The sequence below is a fragment of the Bombina bombina genome, chromosome 6 (genome assembly GCF_027579735.1).
Source record: "Bombina bombina isolate aBomBom1 chromosome 6, aBomBom1.pri, whole genome shotgun sequence".
NCBI lineage: Eukaryota > Metazoa > Chordata > Amphibia > Anura > Bombinatoridae > Bombina > Bombina bombina.
In genome coordinates this window covers 633,783,546-633,802,918 of record NC_069504.1, presented here as the reverse complement: position 1 = coordinate 633,802,918, position 19,373 = coordinate 633,783,546, and positions in this window count along the sequence as shown.

Sequence of the window (19,373 nt, the reverse complement as noted above, 5' to 3'; positions counted from 1 at the left end):
GATAAACTATTGTTAATTGTGCAATATTTTACTTTGAGTACCTTTTCCTACTATCCAATATTTTTCACACAAAAAAACCTCTAAGGAAATTCATCCCAGGACATACATATAGGCTTCTAGGAGCAATAGAGAAGTCTACTTTTTATTAAAGCACATCTGTGACAAAGGCGTATTGTAAACTTATCATCAGCTCTTTCATGCAAATCTGATCTATTGTTCCTGAGACATTCAGAGTTGAGTGAAAAAGTATCCTTATTTTACATCTGATTGCCCATGGGTATAAAGAGCAGGTTGAAATATGTCATAAAGCAGGAAAAATGGCCATAAGCCAATAATGAATTACCAAGTATATTTGAAAGTCAAACATTAGTTTGCAATCACAATTGAAAATTGCTGCTCTAATAAAGAGATTATTTTTTAAAAATCTCCCTGTACAATTATGCACAAATTAAGGGCCAGATTCCGAGTGTAGCAATATTTATCTCTCCTGCTTGCGTACTAACTCCACTAGAAATAATCATTCTTCACACACGTTTGGGTAGTGCTCGTATTACAAGTTGAAAGTAAAAAGTTTTTGCTTGCTCGCTAACCCGATGCACTCAAAAATCCAAAGTTAGAATATCACGACCGTGTAAACGAATTCCCCCATAGAAGTCAATGCAGCAAGAAAAGTGTAAAAAACCCTAACACACTACTCATGCATAAACCAGATCGCATATTCTCAAGTGCGCTAACCTGACATGAAAATATTAATATTTCACATTCCATTGTTCTTCACATAGAAGTATATATTCTATTTATTCCTAAATACATATTTCTACATATATCTGATGGTATTTTGGTACAATAGATATATATCTATAACTATATATAGATGATTAAATATAGGTATATATAAAGATATATTTATAAATATTTTGCTATGTACAGATTTTTTAAAAAAATATTTTATTTATCCCCATTTTCTGTAGTGTAGGGTTCCCTCGCCAACTCTCCTTTACTACTTTTTTACTCTAGTGTAGGGGATCACTGCCCACCTGTCATGTTCTGTCTCAGGATATCATGTGAGAGCCTCATTGTCTGGAACAGTTGCTTTAAAGGAAGATTAGTGGAAGCCATACTGATTGAAAATAAAAACAAATTTATTTAAACAACAAAATACTTTGTTTAAGCAAATACTTGCAGAATATTTAAATATGCTACTCAGGTATGTTAAGACCACATACAGCAGGAGTGAAAATAAAGAAAACTAGTAAGCAGAGATGCAGATTCAAAAAGGAAAGTCTTTCTCTTGGTAATAACTGAAATGTAAGATTTGCACAAGGCAGAAAACAACTTGTAAACAGGTAGCAGGTTTAAAGGTAAAGTCTTTCTCCTTGTAATTGCTGAGTGCAGGAATTGCACAATGCAGGAAACAACTTGCAAACTGGTAACAGGTTTAAAGGTAAAGTCTCTCTCCTTGAAATTGCTGAGTGCAGGAATTGCACAATGCAGGAAACAACTTGCAAACTGGTAACAGGTTTAAAGGTAAAGTCTCTCTCCTTGAAATTGCTGAGTGCAGGAATTACACAATGCAGGAAACAACTTGCAAACTGGTAACAGGTTTAAAGGTAAAGTCTCTCTCCTTGTAATTGCTGAGTGCAGGAAATGCACAAGGCAGGAAACAAACTTGAAGATTGGTAACAGGTTTAAAGGTAAAGGCTTTCTCCTGGTAATACCTTGTAAACAGGTGCAAAGGAAATCTTTCTCCTGGCAATGGCCAAGTGCAGGAATTGCATAAAGCAGGAAACAAACTTGTAGATTGGTAACAGGTTTAAAGGTAAAGGCTTTCTCCTGGTAATACCTTGTAAACAGGTGCAAAGGAAATCTTTCTCCAAAGAAATACAGGAAACAGGTTTTGACTTGACAAAACAGATCCAATGTGAAGACAAAAATGCAGACTAAAAGCCATCCTTAAATAGGGAGGTTTTGCACAGGGTTGGTTCTGATTAATTCCAGAATTGAGAACACCTGTGTGTTGCACAGGTGTGATAACAAGTAAGGCAAATAGTTATTTATCAGATCTTTTAAGATCCATGCTATTGCTAGAACTGGCTGTGGCTCAACATGTAAGCAAACAGAAATAGCAACCACAGAGTCACAGGTTCAAATCCCCACACAGCCCTTCTTAGCAGAATGCCTCCCAGACCTTTTCTTTTTCTTTTTCGTCTGGAGGCTTGGTTCATGACAGATGCCCCCTCCAAAGAGCGCACTCTGGGCACTCACAGCCTGTTCAAACATCTGAAGGTGGGATTTACGAACAAGTGTTCCATTTGAAGCCCTAATACAATCAGATGGAATGGATTCTTTGCTTGGAACAGCTGCCTGAGATTGCGGACCCTTAGAAGATATCCCTGTAGGCATAACAAGAGCTGAAAAACCAAGACAGTTTTGATTCAGAGGTTCCTGATTATACCCAGCAGCTTGCAATGGACTGGCTGATGGGCAGGGTACCTCCGGGTAGGAAAAGACCTCTCCTTCAGAGTCAAGGAATTCGTTATCTGGGTCATATTTGCCTGATGGGTAGAGTACCTCCGGGTAAGGTATGACCTCTCCTTCAGAGTCCAGGAATTCATTTTCTGTGTCATTTATATCCAATTCAACCATCTCATCCAATTCTTTCTCAGTCAATGAGTAGCTGGGTGAAGGTGGTACAAGGAGGTGTGGATCTTTAGAATTGGCAGAGTCTGATTCAGCTGGAAGGTTTGTCACTTATGTCTGATGAGTGACTTTTGTTAGCTGGATCTCCAGCCAGGGCAGAAACAATGTAATGTGCAGGATTTCCAGGAGGTATTTTTGCAGAGTTCCCCAATGTGGTTGATGCAGAAACAGACACAGTGGTATGGGTAATGGATGTAGTTGGAGTTGTACTCCCAATGACCATCTGTTTCAAATCAGGTACCATTTCTTGAAACGTGTTAGAAACTGTTGTTTGTAGAATTGATGTATTCTCAGTAGCTGGATCCTCTCCAGGAGTATCTTTAAGTTTGCTAGTGGAAGAATAATTTGTTCCCTTAACATCAGAGTCCATTTTAAACTTGGCTATATCTCGACTTGATCCTCTAGGGGGTCTTACTGGACACCCTGTGATGTGGTGACCAGTTCCCCCACAATAGAAACAGAGGTTAAGCTGTCTTCGCCAAATTTTCTCCTCTTCTGTTAAGGGTTCTTTAAAACCTTTCCTTGTTGGGAGGTAACTTTAGACAAGGTTTCGGTTGGGAGAGATAACATTTCCACCAGCTCCATAAAGTTAATGAGTATGTCCTTAATAAACTTTAACACTGAATCCAATATAGCAATAATCCCAGAGGGCTCTCTTTTAAGGTCTTCACATTCTGTCATGTTCTGTCTCAGGATATCATGTGAGAGCCTCATTGTCTGGAACAGTTGCTTTAAAGGAAGATTAGTAGAAGCCATACTGATTGAAAATAAAAACAAATTTATTTAAACAACAAAATACTTTGTTTAAGCAAATACTTGCAGAATATTTAAATATGCTACTCAGGTATGTTAAGACCACATACAGCAGGAGTGAAAATAAAGAAAACTATTAAGCAGAGATGCAGATTCAAAAAGGAAAGTCTTTCTCTTGGTAATAACTGAAATGTAAGATTTGCACAAGGCAGAAAACAACTTGTAAACAGGTAGCAGGTTTAAAGGTAAAGTCTTTCTCCTTGTAATTGCTGAGTGCAGGAATTGCACAATGCAGGAAACAACTTGCAAACTGGTAACAGGTTTAATGGTAAAGTCTCTCTCCTTGTAATTGCTGAGTGCAGGAATTGCACAATGCAGGAAACAACTTGCAAACTGGTAACAGGTTTAAAGGTAAAGTCTCTCTCCTTGTAATTGCTGAGTGCAGGAATTGCACAATGCAGGAAACAACTTGCAAACTGGTAACAGGTTTAATGGTAAAGTCTCTCTCCTTGAAATTGCTGAGTGCAGGAATTGCACAATGCAGGAAACAACTTGCAAACTGGTAACAGGTTTAAAGGTAAAGTCTCTCTCCTTGAAATTGCTGAGTGCAGGAATTACACAATGCAGGAAACAACTTGCAAACTGGTAACAGGTTAAAAGGTAAAGTCTCTCTCCTTGTAATTGCTGAGTGCAGGAAATGCACAAGGCAGGAAACAAACTTGAAGATTGGTAACAGGTTTAAAGGTAAAGGCTTTCTCCTGGTAATACCTTGTAAACAGGTGCAAAGGAAATCTTTCTCCTGGCAATGGCCAAGTGCAGGAATTGCATAAAGCAGGAAACAAACTTGTAGATTGGTAACAGGTTTAAAGGTAAAGGCTTTCTCCTGGTAATACCTTGTAAACAGGTGCAAAGGAAATCTTTCTCCAAAGAAATACAGGAAACAGGTTTTGACTTGACAAAACAGATCCAATGTGAAGACAAAAATGCAGACTAAAAGCCATCCTTAAATAGGGAGGTTTTTCACAGGGTTGGTTCTGATTAATTCCAGAATTGAGAACACCTGTGTGTTGCACAGGTGTAATAACAAGTAAGGCAAATAGTTATTTATCAGATCTTTTAAGATCCATGCTATTGCTAGAACTGGCTGTGGCTCAACATGTAAGCAAACAGAAATAGCAACCACAGAGTCACAGGTTCAAATCCCCACACAGCCCTTCTTAGCAGAATGCCTCCCAGACCTTTTCTTTTTCTTTTTCGTCTGGAGGCTTGGTTCATGACACCACCCTCCCGACTTCCCCCTAACTGTTGTTTTATTTTTTTTCTGCTATGTAAAGAACTAAACCTCCCTGGATAGGGACCAGCCCCACCCATTTTCCCTGCACACCCCCTAACCATTTTTGGATTTTTTTCTATAGTGTAGGGATCTAACCCTTCCCCCACCTGCAAATATTATGCTGTAGTGTAGGGACACACCCCATCCCTTACACAACCTACAATCATCACTCACCTGTTTATGATCCCACCTCTCCAAAGCATGGCTGCATCCGATATAGGCAGTGGCATTTCTTGTATCAGATCTGCTTTCATTTGGTAACAGAGCACAATCATATGAATACAGATACCTTCAAAGCAGACAGCGGGACCGCATATTGTTGGATGTAAATACTACATCAACACAGTACACTGGGCAAAGTAAAGCTGGGCTGGTGCGAGGGGTTCAAAATACTAAAAGGTTTTATAAAATAGTTTTAATAATTGTCTACTGGAAATCATTACTGAGAGCAAACATTTTAAATCTTACTTTTTATTTAATGGAGCATAGAGAGTAAAAATGCATGCCTCATTTTAGAGCAAGAGACTTTCAATCAGAAATGCCAGCCGAGTAACAGTTTCAATAAACTATCAAAACAAAATATACTCTACCATGTCTAAAATATCCAGCCATAACACAGAAAATAGAATATTAATTTATTCAAAGAAGCAAAAAAAGGAAAATTAAAAAGAAGCTAAACAAGATTGAGACATAATATAGGAAGAAAGATTAATGGCTAGATTAAAGTGGAGTGGTAACATAATTTACGCTCATATTACAATTTAAAAGTAAATACAATCGTTTAAATTAAATTGCATTTTACACTAAAATGTTTTACGTAAGTTACAAGCTCACGTAAAGGGTTAGCACTTTAAAAAAGTTGAATTAAACAGAAAAAAAAATTAAAATACATTTTCACAACCTACATTCTCCACCACCAACACTATTAACCCCTAATCCGCTACATCGCCCATCGCAAACTACCTGCTCCACTATTAACCCCTAATCCTCCAAATGCCCATGGCAAAATAATCCTCTACACTATTAACCCATAATTTGCCATAACCCCATCACTAACTACCTAACTACACTATTAACCCTATAATCCGCCATAACCCCCACTACTATTAACCCCTAGGCTATTTATCTCTAAACCGCCATAGCCCACTATTGCAATAACCCTAACACTACTTAACCCCCAAACTGCCATTATTCCCATAGCAATAGCGCCCTTCTCTATTAACCTCTAAACCACCATTACTTCCACCACAATAATAAACTGCCATTAACCCCATACTCTATTAACCCCTAACAGCTAACCCTCCAAGACCCATAACCTAAGACCCCTAAGTTACAAAAAAATACCACTACCATTAAATAAAAATTACTAAAAAAAAGCCCTATCCTAAAAATAATGTACACTAAAAAGCCCCTCTAAAAACCCTATACTAAAACTAAAATAACACCACAAATAAAAAAAAAAGTGTCTTTAAAAAAACTAATCTAAAAAATGACCTAGTTTAAGTGATTATATGATTATAGCTCTTTTTTAAAGATAGTTTTTTTTATTTGTAGGGTTATTTTAGTTTTTGCATAGCTATATATTTTTTTTTTTGAGGGGGGGGGGGGCTTTTTTTAGAACACTTGTTTTTGTATATGGATTTTTTTAGTAGTGCTTTTTTTTTTTAAATGTAGTCGTAGTGTTTTTTTATTTTTTGTAACTTAGTGAGTCTTAAATTAGGGGTCTTGGGGGTTAGATGTTAGGGGTTGAGTAGTGTAGGGGTTATTGTGATGGGGTAATGGTGGTTTAGAGGTTAAGTTGTATAGGTGTTAGCAGAGGGAGTTGTCTCCGCTTAGTGGTTAAAAGGTAAGAGGGGTTATTTCGGTGGGTGTTGGGATGGTTAAGAGGTTTTTAGAGTAAGGGGTTGTATTGAGATGAAGTTCCTTTGTGAGTATATGTGTTTGCTGCTCCATTGAAGTCAGAGGGGTTATTGTGATATAGCAAATACAGTATCCTGGAATTAATTTGTTGTGCGTATTGAGTGTTGTGCAAGCACAACATTTTCAACTTGTAATACCAGAGCTACACAACGCGCTCAGAAAATTAAATCATGAGCGGGAGAAGTAATTACTATTCCACTTGGAATCTAGCCTTAAAGCGGTTTCTAAAAGAAATTGCTGACAATGTACTAGTTTGCATTTTATATCTATCTACAGATGCAAAGCCCAGGACAAAAGGTAAAGAAAGGAAAAAATGAACTTATCATCAAAGTCTGAATGAAATCAGGGCAATATGTGCAAAGCTTCAGTGTAATCTTTAGCTTTCAGGAAGCAATTCATTCTGTTGCTGTTCTCTGGGGAATTATTCAGAAATCTGCATATCTGTCTGTAGTTCTGGTAACAAATATACATTAGAAGCAATAATCTTCTAAAGAGGCACATGAACCTGTTGCACAGTCCATAGTGGGATGATTATTGTCTACAATTCAGCTTTATGTACTATCCCAGGAGAGACATCTGTGGGGTGAGTCCAGCAGGAGTAGATGCTTCATGTGTGGTCCCATCCGGCCTCAGTTGTACTGTTATCTTAGCTGCAAATGCAAATAGCAAGTGTCCAAAGTTGAAAAGGAAGCTCAAGTGCAAAACACCAATAAGAGCATTCAGCACTAATTTGGATGATGTTTAGCTAACTAGTAAAGGCAGATGACAAAACTTAAATGCAACTGATCAGAACAGGCAGCCTTATTTATTTATTATTTATTTATAAAATATTTTACCAGGAAAGATACATTGAGATTTCTCTCATTTTCAAGTATGTCCTGGGACCACAAAACATTGCATTGATACAATAGGGTACAATAAAATACAAAAACAATAATAATACACAATATATGCACAAAAATTTAACATAGAACAGGTAGGAAATATATAATCAACCATGACAGGTGCATTCTGTTTTGAGATATGTAGAGAGGGATCTCTTAAAGGATTTTAGACTTGGGGAAGGTTTGAAAGTGTGCGGGAGGTCATTCCATAATTGTGGTGCTGTGTAGGAAAAGGAGGATCGAGCTGCTTTCTTTTTGTATTGAGGCAAGCTAAATAATGTGCTGGTACTGGATCAGAGGTTATAGAAGGTGGGAATAACCGGTAAAAGCATACTGCTCAGGTAGGGTGGGAGCTTCCCAGAAAAGCTTTTAAGCACAAGGCAGGAAAGATGGAGGGTGCGTCTGGATTCTAGCGACAGCCAGTTTAAAAGCTTTAGTTCATGTTTATGTTTAGGCAACTAGTCAGGCCAGGTAACATAGACAAATAAGCAAAGCAAAGACCTTATGGAAAAAATCAACAGGATTGCTTTAAACTGTAGATTTAAAGATGTTAACGCCTTTCTGTAAGTGTTAATAAAATAGATCCTAAGTAGCACATATGAGAACTAAAGCAACCAGAAGCTTACAATGGCTGAAGGTGAACATGTAGTCAGAAGGGATGTAGTGCCCTGAAACGTAGATGTTCAAGGATACTGCTTTATAGTAAGATTTTAAACCAATTTGTAGCTGCTATAAAGACAGTTTGGCAACAATTATTAATAGCAACATGAATGAGACACTATAACTCTTATTTTGTAGCTCCCACTTATCCCAAAGCCCCATGAATTGCTCTATTAACAAATTGGAATAAAGCTCCAAATCACCTTTGACCCTATTAGCTGTTTTGTCCAGTTTGCAATATTAATAAAATGTATTTAATTGTAATATGTGGCTTTATATTATTAGTTTCTTGGGATAATTATTGTTCTGGTTGAGTTGTCCATTTTTTTATTTTTTATATAAAAATAATTAAAGATCTTCCAAAGATATGATCTCTCAGTTTTATCTTTAGCATTAATATATGTACAATATCCTCTCAGCTTTGTGTTTTTGCCAGATATTATTATAAAAAACAGAATTAGCATTAACTTGAAAATAATGTTGGAATTAGATATTTATTTTTATATTTGGAATTATCTAATAAATTAAGATCCTACTTGCAAGAATACCTTGGTTATGAATTATGGAAAGTTTTAGTAATAGCAATACAGATTGAATGATAAGGCTGTGTAACACAGTAAATAAATACCTTTGAAATATCATGCAGTCTTAATGAACCTATTCTTTTATCAATGGTCTTGGATTACTTGATTTTCATACATTACAAAGATTACATAAAATATTTTTTAACCCTTTTGTTAATGGTTTTAAATTTAATTTGTGTCTTAACTACTTGAATAGATTTGAATCAAATACCTTATTGAAACCATTTTATGGTATTACTAGTTGTTAAGCCTACCCAGAGGGCAGTCTATCGGCTAGATTTCGAGTTCTGCGGCCAAAGGGGTGCATTAGCTACACTGGCTTTTTTTTCCCCGCACCTTTTAAATACCGCTGGTATTTAGAGTTCACAGAAGGGCTTCGTTAGGCTCCAAAAAAGGGAGCGTAGAGAATATTTAACGCCACTGCAACTCTCGATACCAGCGGTGCTTACGGACGCGGCCAGCTTCAAAAACGTGCTCGTGCACGATTCCCCCCATAGGAAACAATGGGGCTGTTTGAGCTGAAAAAAAAAACACCTGCAAAAAAGCAGCGTTCAGCTCCTAACGCAGCCCCATTGTTTCCTATGGGGAAACACTTCCTATGTCTGCACCTAACACCCTAACATGTACCCCGAGTCTAAACACCCCTAACCTTACACTTATTAACCCCTAATCTGCCGCCCCCGCTGCTATCGCTGACCCCTGCATATTATTATTAACCCCTAATCTGCCGCTCTGTACACCACCGCAACCTATGTTATCCCTATGAACCCCTAATCTGCTGCCCCTAACACCGCCGACCCCTATATTATATTTATTAACCCCTAATCTGCCGCCCCCGCTATCGCTGACCCCTGCATATTATTTTTAACCCCTAATCTGCCGCTCCGTACACCGCCGCAACCTACGTTATCCCTATGTACCCCTAATCTGCTGCCCCTAACACCGCCGACCCCTATATTATATTTATTAACCCCTAATCTGCCGCCCCCAACGTCGCCTCCACCTACCTACAATAATTAACCCCTAATCTGCCGACCGGACCGCACCGCTACTCTAATAAATGTATTAACCCCTAAAGCTAAGTCTAACCCTAACACTAACACCCCCCTAAGTTAAATAGAATTTTTATCTAACGAAATAAATTAACTCTTATTAAATAAATTATTCCTATTTAAAGCTAAATACTTACCTGTAAAATAAATCCTAATATAGCTACAATATAAATTATAATTATATTGTAGCTATTTTAGGATTAATATTTATTTTACAGGCAACTTTGTAATTATTTTAACCAGGTACAATAGCTATTAAATAGTTAATAACTATTTAATAGCTACCTAGTTAAAATGATTACAAAATGACCTGTAAAATAAATCCTAACCTAAGTTACAATTAAACCTAACACTACACTATCAATAAATTAATTAAATACAATACCTACAATTATCTACAATTAAACCTAACACTACACTATCAATAAATTAATTAAATACAATACCTACAATTATCTACAATTAAACCTAACACTACACTATCAATAAATTAATTAAATACAATACCTACACATAAATACAATTAAATAAACTAACTAAAGTACAAAAAATAAAAAATAACTAAGTTACAAAAAATAAAAAAATATTTACAAACATTAGAAAAATATTACAACAATTTTAAACTAATTACACCTACTCTAAGCCCCCTAATAAAATAACAAAGCCCCCCAAAATAAAAAAATGCCCTACCCTATTCTAAATTAAAAAAGTTCAAAACTCTTTTACCTTACCAGCCCTTAAAAGGGCCCTTTGTGGGGCATGCCCCAAAGAATTCAGCTCTTTTGCCTGTAAAATCCAATCAGCCAATCAGATTGAGCTCGCATTCTATTGGCTGTTCCAATCAGCCAATAGAATGCAAGCTCAATCTGATTGATTTTTCCTACCTTAATTCCGATTGGCTGATAGAATCCTATCAGCCAATCGGAATTGAAGGGACGCCATCTTGGATGACGTCCCTTAAAGGAGCCTTCATTAATCGGTAGTCCGTCGGTAAAGAAGCATGTTCCGCGTCGGCAGGATGAAGATTGAAGACCCCGCTTGGAAGATGACATCGCCCGGATAGCAGACTTCTTCAGCGCCTCTTGGAAGATGACATCGCCCGGATGGAAGACTTCTTCAGCGCCGACTGGAGGATCACTTCATCGGATGGAAGATTTCTTCAGCGCCCCTTGGAGGATAACTTCTGCCGCTCCGGATGTCCACTTCGGTTCCATCGCTGCTCGGCTGAGTGAAGACGACTCAAGGTAGGATGATCTTCAGGGGATTAGTGTTAGGTTATTTTAAGGGGGGTTTGGGTTAGATTAGGGGTATGTGGGTGGTGGGTTTTAATGTGGGGGGGTTGTATTTTTCTTTTACAGGCAAAAGAGCTGAATTCTTTGGGGCATGCCCCACAAAGGGCCCTTTTAAGGGCTGGTAAGGTAAAAGAGCTTTGAACTTTTTTAATTTAGAATAGGGTAGGGCATTTTTTTTATTTTGGGGGGCTTTGTTATTTTATTAGGGGGCTTAGAGTAGGTGTAATTAGTTTAAAATTGTTGTAATATTTTTTCTAATGTTTGTAAATATTTTTTTATTTTTTGTAACTTAGTTCTTTTTTATTTTTTGTACTTTAGTTAGTTTATTTAATTGTATTTATTTGTAGGTATTGTATTTAATTAATTTATTGATAGTGTAGTGTTAGGTTAAATTGTAGATAATTGTAGGTATTGTATTTAATTAATTTATTGATAGTGTAGTGTTAGGTTTAATTGTAACTTAGGTTAGGATTTATTTTACAGGTAATTTTGTAATTATTTTAACTAGGTAGCTATTAAATAGTAAATAACTATTTAATAGCTATTGTACCTGGTTAAAATAAATGCAAAGTTGCCTGTAAAATAAATATTAATCCTAAAATAGCTATAATATAATTATAATTTATATTGTAGCTATATTAGGATTTATTTTACAGGTAAGTATTTAGCTTTAAATAGGAATAATTTATTTAATAAGAGTTAATTTATTTAGTTAGATTTAAATTATATTTAAGTTAGGGGGGTGTTAGTGTTAGGGTTAGACTTAGCTTTAGGGGTTAATACATTTATTAAAGTAGCGGTGTGGTCCGGTCGGCAGATTAGGGGTTAATTATTGTAGGTAGGTGGAGGCGACGTTGGGGGCGGCAGATTAGGGGTTAATAAATATAATATAGGGGTCGGCTGTGTTAGGGGCAGCAGATTAGGGGTACATAGGTATAATGTAGGTTGCGGCGGTGTACGGAGCGGCAGATTAGGGGTTAAAAAAATATGCAGGTGTCAGCGATAGCGGGGGCGGCAGATTGGGGTTAATAAATATTATGTAGGTGTCGGCGGTATTAGGGGCAGCAGATTAGGGGTACATAGGGATAACGTAGGTTGCGGCGGTGTACAGAGCGGCAGATTAGGGGTTAATAATAATATGCAGGTGTCAGCGATAGCGGGGGCGGCAGATTAGGGGTTAATAAATATAATATTGGGGTCGGCGGTATTAGGGGCAGCAGATTAGGGGTACATAGAGATAATGTAGGTGGCGGCGGTGTACGGAGCGGCAGATTAGGGGTTAAACAATTTTAATAGAGTTGCGGCGATGTCGGGGGACCTCGGTTTAGGGGTACATAGGTAGTTTATGGGTGTTAGTGTACTTTAGAGCACAATAGTTAAGAGTTTTATAAACCGGCGTTAGCCCAGAAAGCTCTTAACTACTGACTTTTTTCTGCGGCTGGAGTTTTGTCGTTAGATTTCTAACGCTCACTTCAGCCAAGACTCTAAATACCGGCGTTAGAAAGATCCCATTGAAAAGATAGGATACGCAAATGGCGTAGGGGGATCTGCGGTATGGAAAAGTCGCGGCTGCAAAGTGAGCGTTAGACCCTTTCCTGACTGACTCTAAATACCAGCGGTAGCCCAAAACCAGCGTTAGGAGCCTCTAACGCTGGTTTTGACGGCTACCGCCAAACTCTAAATCTAGCCGTATGTGTTGTTTAAAAAAAAAAAATTGAACTAAAGAAAAATATAAACAAATTATCAAAAATAAAAAAATTAAACCTAATCCCTATGAAAATTAAAAAGCTCCCCCGCAAAAAAATAAAAACACCCCCTAATCTAATGCTAAACTACCAATAGCCCTTAAAAGGGCTTTGTGTAAGGCTTTGCCCTAAGTTAAACAGCTATTTTGTAGTTACCAAAAATTCTAAGTCTCCCCTAACAGTACAACCCACCACCCTCAAAACCCCCCAAAATAAATAAACCTAACACTAAAAAACCTAAAGTATCCATTGCCCTAAAAAGGGCATTTGTATGGGCATTGTCCTTAAGAGGGCATTCAGCTATTTTGCTGGCCATCCCTAATCTAAAAAAAAAAACTTAAGTCAAACCCCAAAATTTTTAAAATTAAACCTAAGTTTACATTGAGCTAAAGTTACAAAAAATAAAAAAAGTTAAGATTAAAAAAAATAAAAAAAGGTTTACATTACAGAACATAAAAAAACAAATTACCAAACTTAAAAAATTATACCTAATCCCTATGAAAATAAAAAAGCCCCCCCCCCCAAATAAAAACAACCCCTACTCTAAGAATAAACTACCAGTAGCCATTAAAAGGGCTTTTTGCAGGGCATTGCCCCAAGATAAACAGCTCTTTTACATTAAAAATACACAAAGTCCTCCCTAACAGTAAAACCCCCCACCCACCAAACCCCCACATAAAAAACTAACACTAAAAAACGTAAAGTATCCATTGCCCTGAAAAGGGTATTTGTATGGGCATTGTCCTTAAGAGGGCATTCAGCTCTTTTGCTGGCCATCCCTAATCTAAAAAAACAAACTTAAGTCAAACCCCAAAATTTTTAAAATTAAACCTAAGTTTACATTGAGCAAAAGTTACAAAAAATAAAAAAAAGCTAAGATTACAAAAAATTAAAAAAGTTTACATTACAGAACATAAAAAAAAACAAATTACCAAAGTTAAAAAATTATACTTAATCCCTATGAAAATAAAAAGCCCCCCCAAAATAAAAACAACCCCTACTCTAAGAATAAACTACCAATAGCCCTTAAAAGGGCTTTTTGCAGGGCATTGCCCCAAGATAAACAGCTCTTTTACATTAAAAATACACAAAGTCCTCCCTAACAGTAAAACCCCCCACCCACCAAACCCCCCAAAATAAAAAAACTAACACTAAAAAACCTAAACTAACCATTGCCCTGAAAAGGGCATTTGTTGGGCATTGCCCTTAAAAGGGCATTCAGCTCTTTTGCTGGCCATCCCTAATCTAAAAAAAAAATCTAAGTCAAACACCAAAAATTAAAAAAAATAAACCTAAGTTTAAATTGAGCTAAAGTTACAAAAAATAAAAAAAGGCTTACATTACAGAACATAAAAAAACAAATTACTAAAGTTAAAAAATTATACCTAATCCCTATGAAAATAAAAAAGACCCCCAAAATAAAAACACCACCTACTCTAAGAATAAACTACCAGTAGTCCTTAAAAGGGCTTTTTACAGGGCATTGCCCCAAGATAAACAGCTCTTACATTAAAAATACACAAAGTCCTCCCTAACAGTAAAACCCCAAACCCACCAAACCCCCCAAAATAAAAAACCTAACACTAAAAAACCTAAACTAACCATTGCCCTGAAAAGGGCATTTGTTGGGCATTGCCCTTAAAAGGGCATTTAGCTCTCTACAAAATGCCCAGCCTAATCTAATTAACCCCCCCAAATTGAAAAAAACAAACAAACCTAAGTCTAACCCCAGTACTCACCATTCTTGAAGTCCGGTGGAGAAGGTTATGTCCCATGTGGTGAAGTATTCTTCCAAGCGGGGACCTTTTCTTTCTTCTTCCAGGAACATCCAGCGTGGAGCTGAAAACCGGCGACCCTGGAACTGAAGACTGGCGACACGCTCCATGGCTCTGGGGTCGCCGATCTTCAGTTCCAGGGTCGCCGGTCTTCAGCTCCGCAGTCATTGGTCTTCAGCTCTGCCCTCCGCTCCGTGCTGGATTGTTCCTGGAATTAGAAAGAATAGGTCGCCGCTTCTCCAACGGATTCCGGTAACGGTGAGCACCAAACTGTTTTGTTTTTTTTTAATTTAGATTAGGGTGGGCATTTTGTAAAAGAGCTAAATGCCGTTTTAAGTGCAATGCCCAACAAATGCCCTTTTCAGGGCGATGGGTAGTTTAGGTTTTTTAGTGTTAGGTTTTACTGTTAGGGGGGACTTTTTGTATTTTGAATGTAAAAGAGCTGTTTATCTTGGGGCAATGCCCTGCAAAAAGCCCTTTTAAGAGCTATTGGTAGTTTATTCTTAGATTAGGGGGTGTTTTTATTTTGGGGGGGGCTTTTTTATTTTCATAGGGATTAGGTTTAATTTTGTAAACTTTGGAAATTAGTTTTTTTATGTTCTGTAATATTAGCCTTCTTTATTTTTTGTAATCTTAGCTTTTTAATTTTTTTGTAACTTTAGTATTTTTTAGTTTAGGTAATTTGTGTTAATTTAGGGGGTGTTAGGTTAGGAGGCTTAGTAATTTAATTAGTTATTTGCATTGTGGGTTTTGGCGGTTTAAGGGGTAAATAGGTTAATTAGGTTTATTGCGATGTGGGGGTTTTGAGGTTTGGGGTTAATAGGGTAAATAGGTTTACTGCGATGTGGGGGTTTTGCAGTTTAGGGGTTAATAGGTTAATTATGTTTATGCAATGTGGGGGTTTTGCGGTTTAGGGGTTAATAGGGTAATTAGGTTTATTGCGATGTAGTGTTTTGCAGTTTAGGGGTTAATAGGGTAATTAGGTTTATTGCGATGTGGGTGGTTGACGGTTATGGGATTAAGGGATTAATTACTTTATTATTTTGCGACGTGGGTTTGCAGTGTATGTGTTAATACTTTGTGTGGGAGATTTCGTTTTTTTTTTGTTATACTTCATGCAGGTGTTTTTTTTTTAATGCTCCGTTTGTGTGCGCAACTGCCGATGGCATTACAAACGCAATTATAGTATCGATATTAAAATTAAAATTAGTATGCTGCAGTTTTCTCTTTAATGATGCAAATAACAAAACAGTCTTGCTAAATTTTAAAAATGCTTACAGTAGGGCATTTCTAATTTAATTACAAGCATTTTTAAAGTATGGTTCTAAGGTTACTTGATGAAGCTGATATGTGTCACCACATGCCAGATCACTTAATATATGCGTGAATGACCTACAATGGTATGTTCCATAAGGGACTTAAAATGGTATGTTCCACAGCTTTCTCACAAATTTAAAAGTTTAGGTTACAGCAGTAATAATTTTGTTCCCTTTTTATGAGAATACAAAAGCAACTTTAAACACTTGTTTTGCATCTGCAAGTTAAGAGGCAGAAGTCTGCTTCATAATGGGGCAGTAAACACTTGAGGCTAGAATAAGAGTTTTGTCGGTAAAAAGCCGCGTAGCTAACGCTGCTTTTTTTGCCAACACACCCTTCCAACAACGCTGGTATTTAGAGTTGTCTGAGGGGCTGCATTAGGCTCAAAAAAGGGAGCGTTGAGCCTAACTTAGCTCCACTTCAACCCTCAATACCAGCGTTGCTTACGGTAGCGGTAAGCTGGCAAAACGTGCTTGTGCACGATATCCCCATAGGGAACAATGGGGCATTTTGGGCTGAAAAAAAGCAGCGTTCAGCTCCTAACGCAGCCCCATTGTTTTCTATGGGGAAACACTTTCTAAGTCTGCACCTAACACCCTAACATGAACCCCGAGTCTAAACACCCCTAACCTTACACTTATTAACCCCTAATCTGCCGCCCCGCTATCGCTGACACCTGCATTATACTATTAACCCCTAATCTGCCGCTCCATACACCGCCGCAACCTACATTATACTTATGAACCCCTAATCTGCTGCCCCTAACATCGCCGACCCCTATATTATATTTATTAACCCCTAATCTGCCCCCCCCCAATGTCGCCGCTACCTAACTACACTTATTAACCCCTAAGCTGCCGACCGGACCTCGCCGCTACTATAATAAATGTATTAACCCCTAAACCGCTGCACTCCCGCCTTTCAAACCCCAGAATAAATAGTATTAACCCCTAATCTGCCCTCCCTAACATCGCCGCCACCTACCTACAATTATTAACCCCCAATCTCCCGTCTGCACCGTCGCCGCTACTATAATAAAGTTATTAACCCCTAAACCTAACTCTAACCCTAACACCCCCTAACATAAATATAATTTATATTAAACGAAATAATATTCCTAAATTAACTAAATTATTCCTATTCAAAACTAAATACTTACCTATAAAATAAACCCTAATATAGCTACAATGTAATTAATTATTACATTGTAGCTATTTTAGGATTTATATTTATTTTACAGGCAACTTTGTATTTATTTTAACTAGGTACAATAGCTATTAAATAGTTAATAACTATTTTATAGCTACCTAGTTAAAATAATTACAAAATTACCTGTAAAATAGATCCTAACCTAAGTTACAATTAAACTTAACACTACACTATCGTTAAATTAATTAAATAAATTACCTACAATTACCTAAAATAAAATACAATAAAATAAACTATTCTATAATACAAAACCCCCCCCACTAAATTACAAAAAATAAAAAATAATTACAAGCAGTTTAAACTAATTACACCTAATCTAAGCCCCCTAATAAAATAAAAAAGCCCCCCAAAATAAAAAATTCCCTACCCTATTCAAAAATACAAAAGTAATCAGCTCTTTTACCAGCCCTTAAAAGCACTTTTTGCGGGGCCTTGCCCCAAAGTAATCAGCTCTTTTGCATGAAAATAAAAATACAATACCCCCCAACATTACAACCCACCACCAACATACCCCTACTCTAACCCACCCTAACCCCCTGAAGATCTCCCTACCTTGAGTCGTCTTCACCCAGCGGAGCCGAATTCTTCTTTCAAGCGGAGCAAGAAGATGTCCTCCATTCGGTAGAAGTCTTGATCCAAGCGGCAAAGAAGAGGTCCTCCATCCGGGCGAAGTCTTGATCCAAGCGGCAAAGAAGAGGTCTTCCATCCGGGCGATGTCTTCTTCCAAGCGGCATCTTCTATCTTCTTTCTTCCGGATCAAACTTCATCCCGCCGATGCAGAACATCCTCCTTCCCCAACGGACTAACAACGAATGAAGGTTCCTTTAAGGGACGTCATCCAAGATGGCGTCCCTTCAATTTCTTCAATTCAGAATTAAGGTAGAAAAAATCTGATTGGCTAATGCAATCAGCCAATCAGATTGAAGTTCAATCCGATTGGCTGATCCAATCAGCCAATCGTATTGAACTCACATTCTATTGGCTGATCGGAACAACCAATAGAATGCGAGTTCAATACGATTGGCTGGTTGGATGACGTCCCTTAAAGGAACCTTCATTAGTCGTTAGTCCGTCGGGGAAGGAGGATGTTCCACGTCGGCGGGATGAAGATGGATCTGGAAGAAAGAAGATAGAAGATGCTGCTTGGAAGAAGACATTGCCCGGATGGGAGACCTCTTCTTTGCCGCTTGGATCAAGACTTCTACCGGATAGAGGACATCTTCTTGCTCCGCTTGGATGAATAATTCGGCTCGGCTGGGTGAAGACGACTCAAGGTAGGGAGATCTTCAGGGGGTTAGTGATAGTTTTTTTTAAGGGGGGTTTGGGTGGGTTAGAGTAGGGGTATGTGGGTGGTGGGTTGTAATTTTGGGGGGTATTGTATTTTTATTTTCATGCAAAAGAGCTGATTACTTTGGGGCAAGGCCCCGCAAAAAGCCCTTTTAAGGGCTGGTAAAAGAGCTGATTACTTTGTATTTTAGAATAGGGTAGGGAATTTTTTATTTTGGGGGGCTTTTTTATTTTAATAGGGGCTTAGATTAGGTATAATTAGTTTAAACTGCTTGTAATTCTTTTTATTTTTTGTAATTTAGTGGGGTGGCGGTTTTGTATTATAGAATAGTTTATTTTATTGTATTTTATTTTAGGTAATTGTAGGTAATTTATTTAATTAATTTAATGATAGTGTAGTGTTAGGTTTAATTGTAACTTAGGTTAGGATTTATTTTACAGGTCATTTTGTAATTATTTTAACTAGGTAGCTATTAAATAGTTATTTTACCTAGTTAAAATAAATGCAAAGTTGCCTGTAAAATAAATATAAATCCTAAAATAGCTACAATGTAATTATTAATTATATTGTAGCTATATTAGGGTTTATTTTATAGGTAAGTATTTAGTTTTAAATAGGAATAATTTAGTTAATTATAGGAATATTATTTTGTTTAATATAAATTATATTTATGTTAGGGGGGTGTTAGGGTTAGAGTTAGGTTTAGGGGTTAATAACTTTATTATAGTAGCGGCGGCGGTGCGGGCGGGAGATTAGTGGTTAATAACTGTAGGTAGGTGGCGGCGATGTTAGGGAGGGCAGATTAGGGGTTAATACTATTTATTCTAGGGTTTGCGAGGCAGGAGTGCGGCGGTTTAGGGG